Source organism: Corvus moneduloides, chromosome 9, assembly GCF_009650955.1.
Source record: "Corvus moneduloides isolate bCorMon1 chromosome 9, bCorMon1.pri, whole genome shotgun sequence".
NCBI classification, from domain to species: Eukaryota; Metazoa; Chordata; class Aves; order Passeriformes; family Corvidae; genus Corvus; species Corvus moneduloides.
The window spans coordinates 7,518,584-7,539,240 of record NC_045484.1 but is presented as its reverse complement, the minus strand read 5'-3'; the positions used below and the strand labels follow the sequence as shown (position 1 = coordinate 7,539,240).

Sequence of the window (20,657 nt, the reverse complement as noted above, 5' to 3'; positions counted from 1 at the left end):
CTGACAAGCGCTGGCCCAGGGATGGGACATCACTCAGAGGAGATCTTGGCCAGCAGGGATGCATCCCTGCTTCAGGGAGATGCTCTTTGGCCTGCTTCCCTCAGCATTTTGCTTCAGCTCAATTTTGGGGGTTTCTTCCTGCTTTGGGAGCACTTCCCTGAACTCCCTTCTTTCCATACCTCTCTTCCTGGCCCCTTTGTGTGTCGCAGATATCACCCGACTCCTGTGTGATGGCTGGGGCTGGTGGCTGTCCACCTTGCCTGTGGTGCCAGATGGAGGTTTCCAACCACATCACTAAACTCTGACATCCTGCTGGAGAAACAGAGGGATGTCCTGCCAGAGTGAGCTGGCCCAGCAGGACATGTTTTCCACCTCCTGGACTTGGTTGCCCACAAGAAGTGAAGGCAGCTCCAGCTTGCAGTGTGAGCTGAGGGGAGTACGACCCCCCTCCAGTGCTCAGCCCTGCCTTGTGATGGGGTGGGGGTTCCTCTGACTCTCCAAACCTCCCTGGTGCTGGGCGGATGAGGAGCACACTGGTTTGAGTGTTCCTACAAGAATACTGAGCTACCTACGGCTTTTTGGGTGCATCTTTGTATTCTCTTCCCATGGAAAGCCAATTTCTTTGTGCTGCACTCCAAAACAGCTCAAGTACACTTGTAGGAGAGGCTGCAGAGAGCTGGCTTTTCTCTCCTGTGAGCTGGAACACGAGTGACATTGTGCATGATGTTTGTGTGAGCTACACCCTGCAGGATACCCTGTAAGCCTTGGGGCCCGGGCTGTGGCAGGATGGGGATAGCACAGCTAGATTCAGACTTGCACTAATTTGATCTCAGTTCAGCTTTGAACTGATTAGGACACACACAGTGCAATGTTGAATCACTCCAGTTTATGCCTAAATAATAACTATATACAGATTTCTGCTGAATGAATTACACATGTACAAACACACCCGTTCTGTAAATTCAAACAAGGTCTTGAAACACAACTAACCATTCATCACCACACAAATCTGCCACTTCAGACTGCTGCTAATGCTGGGATTCCCCTTCTCTGCTGAGCAACAAGCCAGCCCTCCAGTTCGTACATGGCTCGGCCTACAGCAGCCAGCTGAGCATCAGCGGCAAGAAAACAATGCAGATAAGCAGGAAGGAAAGATGGAACCTTGTACAATAAACACACGGCACATCTGTCCCCTCCCTGCCACCTGATCGACATGCCACAGCAAACAGCAGCTCCTAGGAAGTCATCACTTATCCATGTCCTGCTAGACAGCATCTGCTGCAGGCGAGATTATGGATGGCCTGTTAGAAGGGGTCGTAGATGGTAAGATCCCATTACAGGTGTCATTTCTTCTGTCAACACATGGAGAGCTTGTATCTGCAGCTTCTGTTTGGCAATGGTGAGCTCCAGGGACAGGGAGGCTCCTCAGTGTCAAGCAATACACATTTCTGTGGGCTGGAGATAACCCACAGCAGCAGGGATCATTTTGGGATCCTGCAGCAAGAAACAGCATTACTCATGTTGGGCAGTCCCTGGAAAAGTCTCCATTTTTGGTACAAACACTATGTATCAGGAACATGGAAATGATTCATGAAGTCTAAGCTGAGCGAGGCCACTCCACCTTCCCTTCCTCTACTGCAGTGAAAGTAATAGAAAACAGATTTTTTTCTTTTTTTCATTATCTAGCTGGAAAAAAAAAAGCCAAAACTAAACAACCCATGCTAGGGTCCTGTTCAGCTGTGGGCCCTGAACCTGACTCTTGCACTGCATCCCCAATTTACCCAGGAACCAGCTCATTGCCTGAGAGCACCCAGCAGCCAACAGGGTTTTGCTGGCAGCAGCTGCCTTTGGTTCTCTATATCCCTGCATACTAATATGAAGTAAAATGGGATGGTAATTTAATCCTATGCCACTAGAAGCAAAGCATCACACAAGCCTGCTCATCCTCTCCTCTAAGTTTAGCCCAACAGTGTATTAAAAAGCTGCTACTGGATTCTCGCCAGCCCCTACTTAGCTAAACTACCTGACTCTGCAGAATAGCAGAAAATTCTCCACTCTGTGTTATTTTTGATCCTTGGGAGAACGACCCACATCTATCAGGGAACTTGACCCCCCACAGGGCCTGCAGGAAGGCAGTGTAATTTGGAAAAATGTGTGGAGTGACGAAGGCTTTCTTGTGACATTGGGCATGTTTCCTGCTGCCTGGAGCTGGGCTGCTGGAATCTCAGCTTGGAGCTCCTTCCATGCCTCCACTGCAAGCCCATACACAGTAATGAATAAATCTGTCCCTGCTCACTTATAAATAGTTTATAAAAGGTTCATAAATAATTTCTAGATGTTTTAATGAATAGTTAATCAATTGTTGCCGGGCCAAACAGGTCAGCAGATTGCTTATATCCATCCATTACAATGGCTGCTGATGAGCTTATAAGCATCAGTAGGACACCACAGATGTCTGTGATGGGCTTGTAGTGTCTATAAAGGGTTAATAAATAATTAATAAATGATGTGGGTGCTCTTTTAATTAAAAGCCATAGAAGGCCATTGCAAAATGCATTCTTGGAAAGCTACGGGCAACACAGCAAGCAAACATCTGGACCTGGTTTTGTATCCCTGCCTCTGAGGAGCAAAGCTGGCAAAGAGGTGCCAGCCTGGCACAGCAGGCAACCTGGCTGCCTGAAGTGCAGCAAATTTCCTTTGTTCAAGGCAATCCAGCTGATTCCAGAGAAGCATGGGCTGTTCCTGATCCCCTCTTTGAGCCTGGATCCTGCACCAGGGAGCTCATCCACCTCATCCCCAGCTGCTACAGAAGCATCCTCCATGCTCTGGCTGCCGTGGGCAAGGTACCAGAAAGGCAGGGGACAAGGATGCTTGGGAAAACAAGACAATTCCCATTTTGTGGCGCTCTGGCCTTGCACCTGTGCTCTTCCCTCCTCGGGGTTTGGGGTGAGCTGCTTCTCCCCTGGCCTCAGCATCCCCTCTGCCCAGGGATTGGGTAACACACGAAATGCCACACCGAGGAGTTGTGCTCTGGAGCACCACAAGGCAATAACATACTTGTGGTGTTTGGCCTCTTTGGCAGAGGCTCTTTATTATCATTAAGCACTGAATATTTCTGGATGATAAAAGCAATTAAGTGTAAAAAAAGGTAATGATCCATCCCATATTGCATCCAAAAGATATGAAAATCCCTCATAAAATTATCACCCTAGCACAGAATGGGACATAAGTATCTTTATAATGTAAGACAGAGAACTTTGCTTACAGTCAGAACATTTATAAGGCATTCAATTAGCCACCGGAGGGTTTCTTAGTATTCCCAATTCTCCACGAGCACGGAGGCAATTACAGGAGATTCTAACTTTTTAAAAGAAAGACAAAAGACAGGAGAATTTGGATAAAACCTGTTCCCAGGTTCACCCTGGAACACACATGCAGAGGAAATTTCATGCAGATCAGGCTTAATTTGCTGCACAATTTAGCTCAGAGCCAGAGTGAGACTCTTCCTACTCCTTTGCTGGAAGATCCTTCTGCGTGGCAAGGGGACCAGTACATGATGTACTGTGCCGTGAGCTGGTCCTGAGGATGCTGGGGCAGGGTGCCACCCCTCATCCCACCATCTTTGCAATGTCCCCAAGCCCTTCAGCGGGGTCCCAATGCCAGCTGCTCTGGAGTATCCATCATGGGGACCCCCATCCCCTGTTCCTGGCCTGTGGGTGCTGGCAGTGGGTGTCTGTGCCTTCAGCCTGTACTGGCCCAGGGTCACTCAGCCCCTGCACACTCCCCCATGCATGACTGTGCGATGCTGCCGTGTCCAGGGACTCATTTAGGTTGGAAATAAGGTGTGTATCTGTAACGGGCAGTTAATGGTGAGGGTAATCAATCACAGCAGCAGATTAACCAGGGACATGATGGATTTCCTGATTCTGACACCTTTAAATCACGATCAGTTTCTCCTTCCAGAACTGCTTGGGCTGAGCCAGAAGCAATGGGCTCAGTGATGCATCACCCAGTCAAACCTCCCCACAAACTGGTGCTGTGGTGGGAGCCCCCCTTCACATCCACCCCGTCCACATCCACCTGCCACAGGGTACCGGGGCTCTCCTGCCCTGGGAGAGGCCAGCAGCAGGAGGAGAAACTCTCCCTGCACCAGGGGCTTTGGGCGCTTCCTCCTGATCTATATTTTGAGAACATTTCAATGGATCAAGGTGCCAGGTCTGTAGTGCTGCCAGGAAACATTATTTTCTTTTAATAAGGGGAGAGCAGCAGGTCATTTCATCTGCTCTGCTCCTCCAGTGGGGAGGTAGGGCTGCACCTTCCCAGCACCAGCACCTCTCTTCTCCTTTCAGGGTGGCTGTGGCAGCCCTTTCCCCCTCACCAGGAAGGCAGCAGCATCCCAGCACAGCCCCTTCCCTGCAGCTTCTGAGGATCCACACCCCCCTACACATTCCTGTGGGTGCTTGCTTCTCCAGAGCTGCTCCACACCACCATGGCCTCACACAAGCACCAGTGGCTGCTCCCAAGCAGTTGTGCTCTCCATGACAGACGTGTTGTGAGTGGCTTCACCATCAAGGCAATACTCTCTGAAGAGATCCAAAGCCATGCCTTTCACTTTACTTTTGGCTTCCGAGCCTAGTTTGGCTCACAGGCAGAGCCTTGTCTCCAGCCACCAGCGCCAGACACTCCTCACTGGCTGCCAGTGCAAGCCAAAATCCTCCCGCAGCCGCACGTCAGCCTGGTGCCTTCCCAGGCGGCAGGGACCACAAGGCTCCTGGTGCAACCATGGGGGCCACCAGTCCCACACTCACATCCCAAAGGATGCAGACAGGCAGAAGCATCACGGGGAGCAGCTGTGAGAGCCCCAGCGTGGCTGTGGTTGTGGGGTGTCCTCAGGGCCCCTCACAGCTGGCTGGCACAGGCCACTGTGAATCACTGCATGGTTGGGAAGGAATGAGACAGGCTCCTGCTGACACCACCCTGCTGCTGCACATCCAAACTCTTCTTATAAAACCAGCCCTGGTGGAGGAGTCTGGGCTGTTCCTAGGATAAAGTGTGTGGGGGAAGGAAGCAGCACGAAAAGGTGAAGTGAAAGTTAATACAGCTGCATAAATGAACTCCGACACCACACAGGGAGGATGCAGGAAAGCATAATGCCAGAAAGGACTTTTATTTTTTTGCTGAAAAGCAAAGCTCTCCACTACTTTTTCCAAAGCACTTGGAAAGCCTGAGCATATCATGACTCCCTTAGGGCATTCCCTCACAACCTCTGGCATTCTCCACTCTCTCTCTCCGAGGGTATCAGACAAAGGGCGTGCACACTGGTGAATCCCATGCTGCAGAGCATTTTGATGCTGCTGTTTTGCCACCACTGAGATCACTACAGCAGGGCCAGCTGTGGCCAGTGAGGGAGGCAGGGCTGCAGGCAGCATCCCCTGCCAGCATCCCCAGGGCCTGACACCCATCAGCATTTTGTTCTATCCAGTTGATCCCAGTCAGCACTAAAGCCATGCTTTGGCATTTCTTAGCTGCTGCTGCCCAGACAAATCACTCTGTGTAATATGGCAGGGCTGGGTGCCCGTGCTGCCTTCCCTGTGCTCAGGCAAGGGAGGGAAGGATTGTGAGTGTGCAGAGAGATTCCCCGCTGAGACAGCAAGTTCTGCCTCTTGGGGCACTTGCATTCAGCAAAAAAATAGGGGGGGAAAGAGTATGTTTCCAAATATATATATTCATACCTATATGTATGTCATTATGCTAACTCATGGTGAGACAAAGTGGATTGGCCACAGTCTTGACGTGCTAAAATTAGGTTTTATGTAAAGTAAGTATTTGCTTCATGTAGGGCATGTTGGTATTAAGATTTATTTTCATCCTGGCTTGTATTACTGCTTGGTATGATTGGGCAAAGCCCAGGGCACATGCATATCGTTTCCATTCATAACATCTACATCGATTCATGACCTTGCTAGAGAGCTGAATTGCCTTGCAATCTTTTTTCCACTGTAGAAAGCTTAACAACCGTATAAGTCTTAGAGCAAAAAAAGACCCCATGTATTTGCTCTGCAAGAAGAGCTCTTGAATGGAGTTGTAGGAGGCAGGGAAAGCATCACACCAACTCCCTAAGACTCATTACCCATGTGGGCTCATTTCCACGAGCAGGTCCCCTCATGTCTGTGGGACTAACAGTGGATGCCAGGGCAGTAAATGTTAGTGGAGTGCTTGCAGAAGCTCCAGGACAGCCCCTGACTTTCCCAGGGAGAAAAAATTCCAGTGAGTTTATTTACTTCAACTCTTTAACTAAATGCCTTTGGCAAAGGCACTTCACTGTTATGAAGAAAGCATAAATTGAATGCTTACAAACGTGTGTGTGAGGGCCCCCGTGCTCCTGCAGCAATAGAAATGCTGTTGCCATCAACAGGTGGAAACAGTGAGTTAAATAATGACTTTTATGTCCCCTGGGGCTTTCCTGAGGAACGTTCCCTCGCTGCGGCTGTCTTGGGGATACAGCGTTTACCTCATGGAAACAAAAGGTCCAGCGCTAACAGCAGCCAGGAACTAAGGCTGCCCATGGGGAGCAAGGAGAGGAGACAAGAGCAGGATGGGAAGAAGCACCTGCTTATCTGCATAGGATGGGAGAACAGGCACAGTTTGGTTTCTGCTGCAGAGGAGCAGGGATGATGAGAAAGGCACTGTGAGCACCAGGACACTGCTGAGAAACGAAACAGCCCCTTTCAAGAGACTTCTGCTCATCCTTAAGATAAAAAACTCCTGACTACAGATGGGAAAGTCACAGTTAGTTTAGTAGAAGGAAGATGTAGGCTTATAGAAGGCTTTTCTCAGACAGGGAGAGAGATGCATGAAGGACTGGCTAAAGCCCTGGATTTCTGGGGTCAAGGCTGAGCTGTGACACTCTGATGCAGGTGAGAAGATGAAGATGTATCCACTGAAAGAGCCTGGCCAGGCATTTGGAGGAACTGGGATCACTGGCTCAGCTGAGAGACCAGGCAGTTTGTAATAAAAGGACCACACTGAGGGTTTGCTATACATCTCACTGAGAGTCATTTTGGAGCACTGCTGCTGGAGACAGCAGTGCTGCTGGGAGTGGTAAGAGTTTTGCAAGGGGCTGCTTTCCAGGTGGAGACTGAGGTGCAGATGCTCAAACCAGCTCTGTTTGGATGTGGCTGGAGCAGGATTTTTATGTGCCAGTTACAGAACTGACATGACGAGATGCTGCTTTTGTTTACTTTTTAAGAAGAAAGAATGTTATAAGAAAAGTCACCTGTAGAAAGTAAGCTTCTCTTGGATGCTTGTGGAGCAATCACCACTGGCTTCATTATAATTAAACAGAAAGGTAGGAAAAACAGGCTGGTAAGTGAGGGCTTCATCCTGAAGAGGAGAAACCACATGAAGGGATCTCCAGCCTCTTCCACATGAGTACTTTTGTCCCCTTTGGCTTATTCCCCACTTCCCCAAGGAGATGCCAGGATGCAGCACCCAGGGCACCAGAGCTATGGGCTCTACAACCCCAGAAGCCTTAGCCCACAGACCTGCTATTGCCTGCCATGTCCCCTTCCCCTCACCCCACTGTCCTGGGGCTGGGGGCTCCCTGCAGGACACTGTGCCCTTGTCTCCCAGCTCCGCTGGAACACATAAGCACCACTTCATCTCATACACGTGGCTTTCTAAAAACATACGTGGTGTTCCCTCCCAAGTGTCAGTATCGACCTTCACAGCTGCCATGGTGATGAGCACCACAGAGAAGCCTATAAATAACATCAGTGTGCCACACACTGGCCCTTTTATGAGCCCCACTCTTCTTGATTTACTTATATGCAAGATATTTTACAGGACAGCCCAATTAAGCATGACAGATGGCTGACGACGAATTCCCAGTGATGACTTGCAAACACTTTGTTTTAAACCAAATAAAAGGATGCAGGAGACCAGTAGAAGCTACTGGTGTGATTTTGTATTACCCTAAAACCTCCCACTGGAGAATACCCCAGTGGAGGAGGGGGGGCAGAGCTCACCAGGCTGCACCAGGCTGAAAGTTTAGGAGGGTTCTTTAACTCCCCTGCGGCGTGTGTAGGGCAAGCACTCAGGGCAAGGGTCCCAGGGAGTTTCTAGGATGCTACAAGAACCCTGCCACCTGATCACACACATTTTGTCTACAACTCGATCTGAGCAGGTGGCTCTGCTGTCGATGGAATGCAAAAGTGTGGTCGGTCACCCTGTGCTGTACAGTGGCCATGAATTTTGTGGGGGGCCACTGTGGAACTGAAAATCCTTGCTCAGGGGTGCTGTGGTGGCATCAGCACTCACTGTGCATCCAAACTCGGTCATTTTGCCTGCAGCCAGGCTGCTCATCCAGGCTTCCACCACTTCTTCCAAGGTACGCACTCCTCACCCAGCATCCACTGAAGTAATGCTTTGCTTGGCAGCTTTCATCTGACACTCTGCCATCCCAGGCAGTAATTTCTATATTCCAGATAAGCAACCCAGATCTAAAACAGAAGGCCCAGGGCTTGCATGGCATGTCTCTCTCAGCCCCTGACGAGTCATAGCTATCCTGGGAAAGCCTCTTTCGCTCTCTGGACCCGCTTCCATTTTCTCTCCTGAACAAATGAACAGCCATGATAGACGACCCTCATCCCACAGCTACTCGAGCCAGGCAATTTTCCCAGCTTGATGGCATCTTTCTTATGCTCTCCCTGTGCACTCCTGTACCTCCAGGTCAGGGGAGAGCATTCCCAGCAGATACAGGTGAAAAAAAAAGGTTATTCACTGTAGAAATTATTGAAGTTGCTTTCTATGTTGCCCTCTGGGCAAGGCAGTGCCTGGATCCTGCCTGAGTTCTCTGTGAGGCAGGGGCAAGAAAGGCCCCATGGCACATGGGGAAAAATACAGGTTCCTCACTTACAAATAAACACAACAGCATTTTTTCAGCTCTTTATGGCTGGAGCCCAGAACTTGATTCAGGCCCAAATATCCATTTTCTGATTTTTGATATTGAATGATTTAACAATATTGAGGAAGGCACAGATCTCATAAAATCACATTCAGTCACCTGAAAATGCAATTACCCCACAATTTTTCAAGCAGAGGAAGTTTTGATCGGCTGTGGTTTAATGTTGAGTTGACACCTGAACCCAGGTGGCTGGAAGGTTAATGAAGAGCAATGAGTCCCAATAGTCACCTATACTACCCAGGCTCTGTGATTACTTGGCTTCAGGTTTATAAATTCCCCCCAAGTCCACATTAAGGCTGTCAGTTCTCCAGTCCCATTCAGCATTTTATCCTTTTATGTCTGCAGCATTTTTCTCCACTCTTTACTCCCTTTTCCCTGCATGGTTTTATTTTTCTTGGCATTTTCCTTTGCCAAGGAAATGCAGCATAATGCAACTTCACAAAGTTCTTTTGCAACTATAAATTTCCTATACTCCCCCTGCTAGACTTGGTGTGAAGGAGTTCAAAGCAATGCTACTCTCGTGAAGTTCCCGTGAATTTGAGGCAAGACCCATGTAGGACTGCAAGGATTCATTGCCAAAGCCTGCTTATAAGGAGGACAGAATTAATTACGAGGTTATTAGCCCCACCATGACCTCCACTCTGAGCGAGAGAGGCACAAGCAATGCCCAGGGTCTAAGGGCACATGATGCTACCTGAGGTGAAAAACTGCTGGTCATTAGTTTGGATGAGTTGTGTAGCTGCAGAAAATGTGGGAAGATCAGAAAAGCCAAGAAATCAAAGGAGGAACCAAAGAAAACACGAGATTGATTTCTGTCATGGAAATAAGAACTGAACAAACCAGTGATTATATTGCTGTAACTAGCAGAGGGATGGGGAGGAGTGGAAGGAAGACATTCCCATTACCAGGGAGCCCAAGGTGGTTTGCTGCTGCGCTGCACACTGAAAACCAGCAGTCATGCTCCCCGAAATTTAAGACACGTCAAGGGAACTCAAACAAGAGTAAATGAGAAGCTGGATATTTCACAAAGCAATTAAAAGAAAGCTTCAAAACAGGAGCCAGTAGCTCCACAGGTAAATTAATTATGTGGAAGCTACCCAGGAAAAGGATGTGTAGCAGCAGCATAAACTTCAGTAGCATCCCTGGTGAGCGGTACCAGCAGACTGAGGAGCCAAAGTGCACAGGGCAAGGGGAGGTGCTGCTCAGCAGAGCCACGACGCAGCAGGTTCTCCTGGAAATGCAGAAAACCAAGGAAGCTGTTGCCAGCCAGGATCTTGCTTGCAAAGGCAAACTTCAGCAGGAGCTTAAAATCCAGCTCCAGAAGAGAATCACGAGGTTACAGTCCACAGCAGGGAGCACTCACTTGGGCATAGAACTTGACCAGCCTTAGCATGAGGTGCTGCTGGCACATCTACAGGAATTTCCTTTGCTTTTTAAATGCAGGCATGCAAGTCCACAAGGGCCAACCCAGGCTGTCCTACCTTTAATAACTCAAGAACTCAGGACCTTTAATAATAAAGTTGATTTCAGACTACAATTTAACCTTGCTGGGTAAATGATGGGCAAAGGCAAGGCGTGGCTATAAAAAAAGCAAACCTGCATCTCCTGGCTCTGCTGCTGTTGCAGAAATGAAATGTTCCACAGGGAACAGAAAAGTCATCCCAGGGCAGCAGTAGTGGCAGCTGGAGCTAGTTGCTAATTGCTAAGGACAACCATAGACCTGCCATTTGCTTGCTGCCTTGCTGTGTCTGGTGTGTGGGAAGGGTGAGGGCACGCTCGCACTCCGCCTGGTTTGCAAACAGCACAGGGGGAAAAGTTCAGCTGGAATGCTTCAGCTGGAAAAAAGCAGCTATATATGAGGATTAGTAACACAGCTTTCTTCTTAACTGGAGCTACTAGCAAGACTCCAGAGATGTGCTTGCCTAAGCAAGTAATGCTATGAGCCATTTAATGGTGCTGGCCCAAAAGCACCTGGAGCCTGGAGTGAGCAAGGCCAGACTGCCTCCAGCACACACAGCCCCTGCTCCCAGCTATTCCAGCAGGGTATAAATACCAGGAATATGGCATGGCCTGAAAACACACGTGTTCCCATCTACTTGTGCAACAGCCAGTGCAGTGCTGGGACAAGGAGAGGCTTCTTCCATGGGGGGGGCCATAGTGTTCCTCTGAACCTTCCAGCCCTGAGACCATAAGAAGTCTGCATGTTTCCAAGTTGCTCATCTGTTTGTTCACTCCAGCCTCACAACCTGAGCAACCCACTTCATCCCAGGGAAGCTGAGGATTTGCTCCCTCCCTGGGTACAAGGACCTGGATCTGCATCCAGATGCTTCCAATGGGAGAACGAAAAGGTGTGATGGGCTCATGCAAAGCAACAAAGATTTCCTTATGTATCCCAAACATCAAATCCATGTTCAAAGCAGGTTCTCTGTGGATGCTCTGCACAGCTGGACTCTCACATGGGTTTGTCTGCAGAGCTGTCACAGTCTGAGCCTCTGCTTTGCAGCCAGATTTTTGTATTCTGTGCTGATTTCCCAAGGGTCTTCATTTGGGCTTATCATCCCCACAGGGATCAATAGGACTGCAGCTGCTGTCCTAGCATCTGCAGCCAGCTTTGCTGAGCAGCAGTGTGGTCTGCTGGATAAAGCAGGGGCTGGGAGCCAGGAGCACTGAAAGCCAGCCCAGCTCTGCCAGGAGCCCCTGCCGAGGGCTCAGTCAAGCCAGTCGGTATCCTCAGAGACATCCAAGGCATGTCCCAGCCGGGCATTGACACCGGCAACCTCGTGTCTGCCTGATCAGCAGGGAGAGCACTGAGGAGCCCCATGGGCCCAGCAGGCAGAGGAGAGCAGGCAGTGGTCCACTCCCTCCACATCCCACCCCAACTCTTCCCTTGGCTCTGACTTGTTGTGAATCTGAGTGCTGAAAGTCTGCAGCATCCGTGGCCAGGATCAACTGAGAGGAATGTAATTAAAACAGCCAGTGTAGGCCTGCATTGTGGCAATGGGCAGGTGGCTGGAGATACCTTCTCTGCCCCAACTCCACAGCCAGTGACACGCTTGGGAAGGAGTCCTTCTGCAGAGAAGCCTGGTGGCTGCAGAGCCAAGTGCTGCTCGCTAACAGAGCCTTTCCAATCTCCCTGAGTGCCTCTGGTCTTTGCCAACCTCTTCCTCGAATTCCATGGAATTACAGGTCCAACAGCAGGCTGGAACAGCCATACCAGAGACCAGTAGCCATCTAAGATGATGCGGACCCATAACTCTGGGTTAAAATCTTGATTAGCATCAGCTGCATTCCTTTTTGTGGTGATCCTGTGATCCACAACTGGTGCACACTTCATGTTTTGAACACCACCTTCTAAATATCTGTATTAATGCCTGCTTGTCCTCCTTCATGCTCTGCTTTGTGGTCACTGTGCTCAGACATGCAATACAGGCATTGCCCAGCACAGGGATTCAAGCTTGATTAGCAGCAACAAAAGCTCTGTTAATACAACCAGATAATGATGCCATCCTAACCCCTTCGATCTGGAGGAGCCAGACCCACAGGAAAGTACCCTTGTCCTCCTGATCACTGCACAAGCTCAACAACATCACCTGTGGTGCCACTGGAGCCAGACTGACCGGCACATTTCCCTGCTACCATGCTCCTTCAGCTGTAATAACACTCCAGTGGAAAAATTATGGATGCACTTTGCCAGGTGCCTGTGTTTGCAGCGATGGATTCTGCATCTGGTTATTAACCTCTTGCAAAAGCTCAGTGTTATCTTGCATGGAAGTAATATGAAGTTAAACAGCTGTTGATAACTTATCTCCCATTATCCACAACTTCATTCAAGGCCAATATTTACTCACATCCCAGAAGCATTGCTGTATTCCCAATGGCACTGTTTGTGGAGTCAAATGAGAGCAATTTTTAATAGGTCTTAGGTATTTGGAGGGCCATGTTACCCAAGTGCCTCCTAATCCTGAATGTGAGACACAAGAAAACTTTGCAGGAGTACAAGGCCTGGACACGGTGCACGATCTGCAGAGGAAACCTAATCTGGAGGAAGAAACCTGACTGGGGGAGGAAACCCAGCTTGGGGAGCATCTCCTGCAGGTACACAGGTGCTGGCCCAAATTTCCCACCTCCTGCATTCTGCACCAACCACTTGCCATGCTGCTGTTTCTCATCCTTCCTCCCTCAGAAGGCAGATCAGCCATAGGCTAGCAGGTACCAAAAGGTCCCAGCCGTCAGTGTGACCCTTTCCCTTCCCTTTTTCATCCTCTAATTCAATCAAGGGATCAGAAGAGACATCCCCTGCCACTTCACTCCATCATTCAGACTACTGTAGGTAGGCTACTCTTAGCTGAAAAAAGTAATTCTCTGGGCTTTCACTGTGGACACTGCCAGGAGTGTGTCAGTGGTTTGCTTCGTGGTATTTTTCCAGGGAGTCCATTCTCTTCTTTATTACTTTTACTGATGCTATAACAGTATGGCAAAGCCTTAGGCAGACTGAGACCCTGCTGTGCTGGACATGGCAGAAGCAGAATTTGCAGAGAGCAGAATTTGCATCCAAAAAAATAAGATCCCTGCAGTATAACTTTTCCCACCTCTATCAAAAGGACTGGGGTGGAGACTGCACATTCTGGGAGGAGCTCCCAAGCACTTCCCATCTGCACAGGAGCTCCCATGCACACAGCTCCTGCTGTTCCTACCTCAAGTTATCAGGTGTGAAGGCAGTTTCCCCATGAGCTACACAGCCTGGGCTCCACTCACGACCTCTCCTCTCCTCCACACCACCACTGGTCCACACTGTAATGAGTAATTAGACCTTGGCGACCACTGGGCTGTTTTACGATGCCACTGGAGTTGGTGGAGTCAGCAGAGCTGAACCCCTGATCTGTAAACAAGTGGCAGCCCTTGGAATGGCCAAGGACTGGCAAGAGACCACAGTTAATGCTAAGTCTAAGCTGCAAGTGGCAGGTACATTTTAAGTGTGTCCCCTGACTCAGTACCCAGCTGTGGTGAGTTTATAGCCTTTGATATTGTTACATTAATCATAAGGAATCTCCCAGTTCCTTGGAAACACAGCGACAAGCTCTCCAGGGCTGGTTTCAGTGGTTTTATTCCTAGGTAATAGCCCTCTCTCTCAGTTATAGCTATGTCTAGACACATAGTGAGGAAAGTGCTATAAACATTTGATGGAAAAACCCTGTCTACCTCCTAATTCCTGCATTTCACATCCCGACCGTGCACTGAGTACATGGTTGTAAAGTCTGTGCTCACACACCTTCCCATGCCACCAGCCCTGTGCGACAGCAGCTTGCTGTCCCTGGCACGGGAACACACAGCTGGCCCAGCCCAGAGGGTTCCCAGGGGCAGGAGGCTGTTTGCTCAAGTCCTACAGTCTGCCTCAAGAAAATGGCCAGGTGGGAAGGCAAGAAGGAAGAGGTGCTGCAAATCCCCTTGGGAAGCTGCAGCAGGAGCAGCACTGCTCCTCGTGGCATTTCTCAGCACTGCCCTTCCAAGCACTCTGACCAGGCAGGACAGTGTGAAGGGGGAGAAATCAAACTCACACACAAACAACAGGAAAGAGAGGACGTGTCTATTCCTTTGGGGAGGAACACTAATTCATTATCAATCAAAACCAAGAAAATTAACATAATGGGATGAAATCCTATCATGTTCAAGGCCTCTATGAAAGTCAAAAAAGCGTTTACTAAGTTTAAAGACTGTGTTTAATGCACCCATAATTCCAGTGGCACCGTTCCAGTTATACTGGAACTCTGGGGACTCTGACTACCTATTTTACATCTCCCCGGGGTGCTTGAAATAACTGAGGCCTCTGAGGAGGATGAGAGTGGCCAGGGTGAGTATATGCTGAAGCCTGGGGTTGACCCATTGTCACCTGGCACACATCACAGGGAAGGAGAATTCAATCACAGCCCCGTGGCTGTGATGTTGACCAGGACCAAGCACACAGGGAAAGGGGCTTGGGAAGGCGCTGATAAGCAACATCACACCTCAGCCATGGAATCATAGAAGCATAGAATCATTTAGACTGGAAAAAGCTGCTAAGATTGTAGAGTCCAACCACTAACCTGACACTGCCAAATTCACCACTATGAAGTCCCTAAGAGCCACATCTACACATCTTTTAAATCCCTCCAGGATGGTGACTCAACCACTTCCCTGGGCAGCTGTTCCAATGCTTGACAATCCTTTCCATGAAGAAGTTCTCCCTAATATCCAACCCAAACCTCCCCTAGCAAACCTTGAGGCCATTTGCTCTTGCCCTGTCACTTATTACCTGGAAGAACTGGGCAACTCCCACCTTTTCACACCCTCTTTTCAGGTGGTTGTAGAGAGCCATAAGGTCCCCCCTGAGCCTCCCTTTCTCCAGGCTGAGCCCCGCAATTCCCTCAGCTGGTCCTCATCAGACTTGTGCTCCAGACCCTTCATCAGCTTTGCTGCTCTTCTCTGGACTTGCTCCAGCACCTCAATGTCCTTCTTCAAGTGAGTGGCCCAAAAATGAATCCAGACAAAGCAGAGAGGCAGTCAGGGACCGATGGTGAGTGAGCCAGTGACCTGCCTGGGGTGACTCTCCTGCCGGCAAAGGTGGTGATGCCAGTTGTTGTTGATTATTTTTCAGCTCTTGTGTGCATGCACTGCACAGCACTTGGAGCCTTCAAGATAAAAGGTACTTTCACCAGCACTTCAGTGGCTTGTTTCCTATTATAGGTCTGGTTTTGACACTCCCCCACCCTCTTATCTAATTTTCTCTACAAAGCTTTTCTCACTTTTTCATGTCTCTTCTGTGGTCCCTAGCCAGGGAAAAAGCATAACAACAAAAACAATACCAAAACCGTATTTATTTCCTTTTTGGAAAGCTTGAGTTTAGTCAGACAGTGATCTGGAGACAGGAGACTTTCATAAAGGTGATTCTATAACAAAGAAATATGCATACTTTGCTGTAAACTCCTCTCTTCAAAATGGCTTGGTACTTAAGGAAAAAAGGCCTTTGTTTTGTCTTTTTTTATTTTTAACGAGCCGAGTGAATGTTTTAATTAAGTTGGATAGAAATTTTCACAGTTTCTTGATGTGAAAATGTGAGCCTGTAAGAGTCGCCTTTGATGCTTGAGTTACGTTTTAAACACTTGATGAGTCCTGCAGAGCTGTTAATCCTTTTAGCATAGCTAATAGCTGTTGCTGGAGTGCTCCTGAAATCCTGTTTTGTTTGTGTCTTCTGGGCTGGAGGCTCCCTCCGGAATGGCAGCAGTCCACCCTGGAGCTGTTTGCAGGAGCCCCCCACACCACTGAGGACACTTGAGAACCCCAGGGCTCGTGGATCTTTGATGGGAGCCACAGGAGTCTTCCCACATATATAACAGGGTGATGCTGGACAGCTCCAGCATCCACTTGCAGGAATGCATAAAACCCAGTGTCATTCCGGAGTTGTGCCAGGGGGAGGTCAGAGGAATTTATGAGCCCCCCTTCTCCCCATCACCCTTCTGGATGGGTCACCTGCATGAAATGGTGCAGCAGGAGCTCAGGAATGGCGCCCCGACCCTGCACTCAATAGTGGAGCACAGACCGCAGTCTGTGTGTGCCATCCCCTGCTGTGTTCAGTGTTGCTACCTTAAAATAAGGCTTTTCATTATCAAAATATTTTGAGTTCAGCTCTCTCCAGATTTGGCAAGCCACCCCACACCTTGTAAACAGGCTTTCCTCTGCTCTCTAGCTCTGGATTTGCTTGAAGGATAGGTAGCAAACGGACTTTGGGGAAATGCAAATGCCTTCCACAAAGGATGCTGCAGGGAGAGATGAAAGCCAACTCCATTTGCATTAGTTCTGTAACTGGATGTTTTCCCTCTCCCGTTTAGACTGTAGTTCACACACACACATTTTTGCCACTAAGCTATTTGTTGTCAGCTGCTCCTCCCAGGAGTTTTGAAGAAATCCCCATTTACACACAAAGTTACTTGTCAGGGCACCAGCAGTGAGCTGCACAGGTAAAAGGAGCACCCCGGGAGCTGGGATTCAGCAGAGCCCTGCCATGGCCTTTTGGGCCAGTGCCACCTTGCTCTGTACCCCTGTGCACAAAGGAGGACACCCCGAGCCTGCAGCAGGACCTGCCGGACCCTCCTGCCACCACCCCCAGGCAGCATTACTGTCAGGATAGCTACAACAAAACCAGCAGGTTGATGAGCTCCAACCCCATGCACAGGACGTACTTTTAGGTGTCCCACAGCAAAATAGCAATCCATTTGTTAAAACACAAAAGCAGACACGGGAAAGCACTCTCTCTCTGGGTCCATGTGCTAAAGAACAGAGTAAGCAGGGCTGTCTCCCAGGTGGGTGTGTGTACACAGCACTCCTGGGGATGGGTATTCATCCCACTGTTGCTGCTGCGCCTCCACAGCAAGGGCCCAGAATCTCCACCGGGTTTCCTCTGAAGAGCTCCTTGGAGAGCCTGCAGTGCACAGCAAGGCACCCAGAGCTGGATGAGGACACAGGGAAGCAGCACTGGGGACTCAGCGCCAGACTAGAGCTCCAGCTGAGACGCTGTGCCAAGCCATGCTCACTTCCTCAGCACATCACTCTGAGACCCTCCTCCGCCATTTGCACGGATTTTTGTATATATTTCCCTTATTATCCTTTAAAGGGAGCAGGGGAAACCTCTCTGGCAGCAACCAGAGGAGTTTAAGAGCAGTTATGCTCAGGCAGCCTTTGAAGCCACTGAGGTAAATGGGATGGGGCTGGAGATCCTAATACTGCTAGTGTCCTAACCTGAGGCATTTCTGGCTTAAACAGGCAGCCAAACATCTGTTTTCATTCTGACAGCAAGAGTCTTGCATTGGGAAACAGATAAAAACCCAGGGAAACCGATAAAAATCTGGTTTATATTCAGCCCCGTCTACTGTTGGTTGCGGCAAAACCCATAGAGAGCCCTAAAACTGCAGAATCTGTGCTTATTTCACCTTATGTCAGTGATGCTTGGGAGAAGGGGATTTCTGGAGGAGGATTTTTGCACACAGCAATCAGACTCTTGTACTCACATCCATTGTTGCAGATAAACCCAGGGCACCCTTTGCCACACAACAGGCACCTGGGGGAAGCCCAGTGCCACCTGTGATCTGTAGCCACAGGGTGGGCACCCCGCAGCCAGGATGCAGCCCAACTCAGCATCAGTGCTGGCACAGCAAGGAGCTGCGCAGGACCCGTGGGGCACAGCAAGCCTGGGAGATGTGGAGGAGATTGTACTGGGACTGTGGGCATTACTGCAGGCCTCTGTGAAGGGGGCTCACTAGAGGCATCCAAATTCCTGGCATAAATCACCACGGGACACCTAAAACCTCGTGCCAGCTGCCCGGCTGCCCAACGAGAAGTGTGACAACGGCATGTCCAGAGCGAGGACTCCAGATCTGACATCTCTCCAGAGCAGGAGCACAGGACCGGGCTCCCCAGGAGATGCGCTGGGCTGCGCACACCTTCCCTTTCGCAAGGCAGAGCCACAGATCGATGCCCCCACGCCCATGGGAAGTCACAGCTCAGCCGCACAGCCCGTCTGCACGACCGATGGTGACAGTCTGCCACCGTGCAGGGAAAAGAGGGAAGAGGCTGCAAACAGGGATCTTCCACGCACAGGGAAGCACCCCGGTACAATCCGCCCCCGACAGCAAGGCAGGACGCCCAGCAGTACCCACGTCCCCTGGTGCACATCAGGGGCGCAGGTGGGCAGCGTCCCTGCCACCGGGCTAGGAGAGGGAAAGTCTCGCTCAGAACATGTTCGGCACTCTCAGGGAAACCTGCCCCCTCCTCACGGCTCCGGCTGTGCCACCTCGCCCATGGGCTATGTCCCCTCTCCCACACTCGCATTCTGAGGTCGACTGCAAAGGGGACGTGTTTCCAAGGTGGAAACGGGAGCATCCCGAGCCTCCCCAACACTTAGCCCTGCCAGGAGGCTGGAAGGACTCCCCGTTCCCTGCGGAGAACCGAGCTCCAGCACGATGCTCATCCTCCAGCCAAGGCCTAGCGGGGAGCATCCCCGGGAGCGGGACGGACCCCGTGGGGCGAGACACCCGCACCCTGAGCAGCGGCAGGCTCTGGGCATGCCCTTCGGGGCTCCCCCGTCCCACGGGTCCCTCTCGGAGCTCCCACCCCGAGGCCAGGTTCCCCGAAGCCAAGTTTGGTCCAAGAGCAACAGAAGCTTCTCCCGCACCAGCCCGAGCAGCCGGCTCCGCTCTCCCCCCACCACTGGCTGCGTACCCGGCTCCTCGCCACTGCGGCCGGTCCCGAGCGGGATCCCGGCCCTCGCCGTTGTCCCGCCGGAGGGCTCGGCGGGTGCGGGCGCAGCGGGGAGCGGAGGGGAGGACGAGCGGCCGGCGGAGGGGCGCAGCCCGGGGCAGCTCCATCCCTGCAGCATCCGCTGGCGGAGTGGCGAGGGGGCGAAAGCGGGAAGCCGATGCCCGGTGGGACCGCAACGGGGGAAACTTGCGCCGCGTCCAGAGCCCGGCGAGGCGATACCGGGCGGAGGAGGGGGGATGCTCGGCGCCGCGCGGCGGGGGCAGCGAGGCTCCCGGGTGCCGCCGGCGTGCCTTACCTGCCGGGCCGCTCCGGAGGCTGCAGTCCGCGCCGTAAATCCGTGTGCCGGGTGCGGAGCCGGGTGCTGCGCCGGGCGGGCGGGCGGGTGCCCCCACCGGGGCCGAGGAGCCCCGGCCGCCCGGCGCTCAGCCCCGCGGCGCCCGCCGCCCCCGCCGCGCTGCCCGCCGCCCCGCCTCGCCGCCCGCCGCCCCGCCTCGCCGCATCGCCGCCGCTGCCGTCGGGGGCTGCGGCCGCCCCGCCGCCGCTCGCCGCCCCGCGTCGGCCCCGCGGCCCCGCGCCGCGCTCCGCCGTCCGCGGGAGGCGCGCTGGGGGCGGGCGGGGGGCGGCGCGGCGAGGGGGCCGTGCCCACCGCCCCTCCGCCCCGCGCCGCCGCCGCTGCGGGCACCGGGAGCCGCCGGGAGGGGCCGGCGCCACCCCCGAGCCCGCCGCTCCGGCCGCAGCACCCGGGCGCAGCCCCGTCCCCCGGGACCCCCTATGCCGGGAACCGGGGGTTCTCCACCGCCATCCTGCAGCCGGGGTCCCCCATCCCCGCTCTTGGCACCCCGGAGAAACCCGTCCTCCGGGATCCCGTCCTTTTGTCGCTGGGTCAGGGACTTGTCCAAGACCTCGGGACAGCCGAACCCATCCCTGGGACCGAAGAGCAGCATCAGAATCCAGAACCCTTGCCTTCTTCCTCCTGCCTCCATCCCTGGACGCTGCGGTCGGTCCCTGAACCCCGGAGTCCTCAGCGCCGACCTCTGGAGCTGATGCCGCTCCCAGAGCCCAGGACTCCCTGTCACTGCCCTGGGGAGCTGTCAGCCCCAGAGCCCGGGACGCTGGGTGTCTCCTGGCTGTGCCCCAGGTATGGCTCAGCATCTCTAAGGGGAAATGGAAAGGGGGCTGCCCAGACTTTTCCCACACCACATAGCCGGCCCCACATCCCCCATGGCAGAGGTCCCACAGCATCCCACGGGTAGCCCAAGTCAGGCTCAGGTATCCATTTTGCAGTGCCCCTCCTGCCACAGCTCTGAACTTCCTACCTCTCCCAGCCCTGCCTAGGCGCAGGTACGATGCTTCACCGGCAGCATTGCTGCAGCAGCTCCAACCTCAGAGGCACTGAAACCACCCT

General features: G+C 51.9%; 1 protein-coding gene across 1 annotated transcript in view; it reads right to left on the bottom strand.

Annotated features, from left to right (window-relative positions):
• TMEM121 (transmembrane protein 121) overlaps window positions 1-19,649 on the bottom strand; it is a 38,981-nt gene extending 19,332 nt beyond the window's left edge. The window contains exon 1 of the mRNA XM_032118366.1: window positions 19,548-19,649. The gene's annotated coding sequence lies outside the window, so the exon portion shown is untranslated. The remainder of the gene's footprint in view (window positions 1-19,547) is intronic.
• Window positions 19,650-20,657: the final 1,008 nt, after the last annotated feature.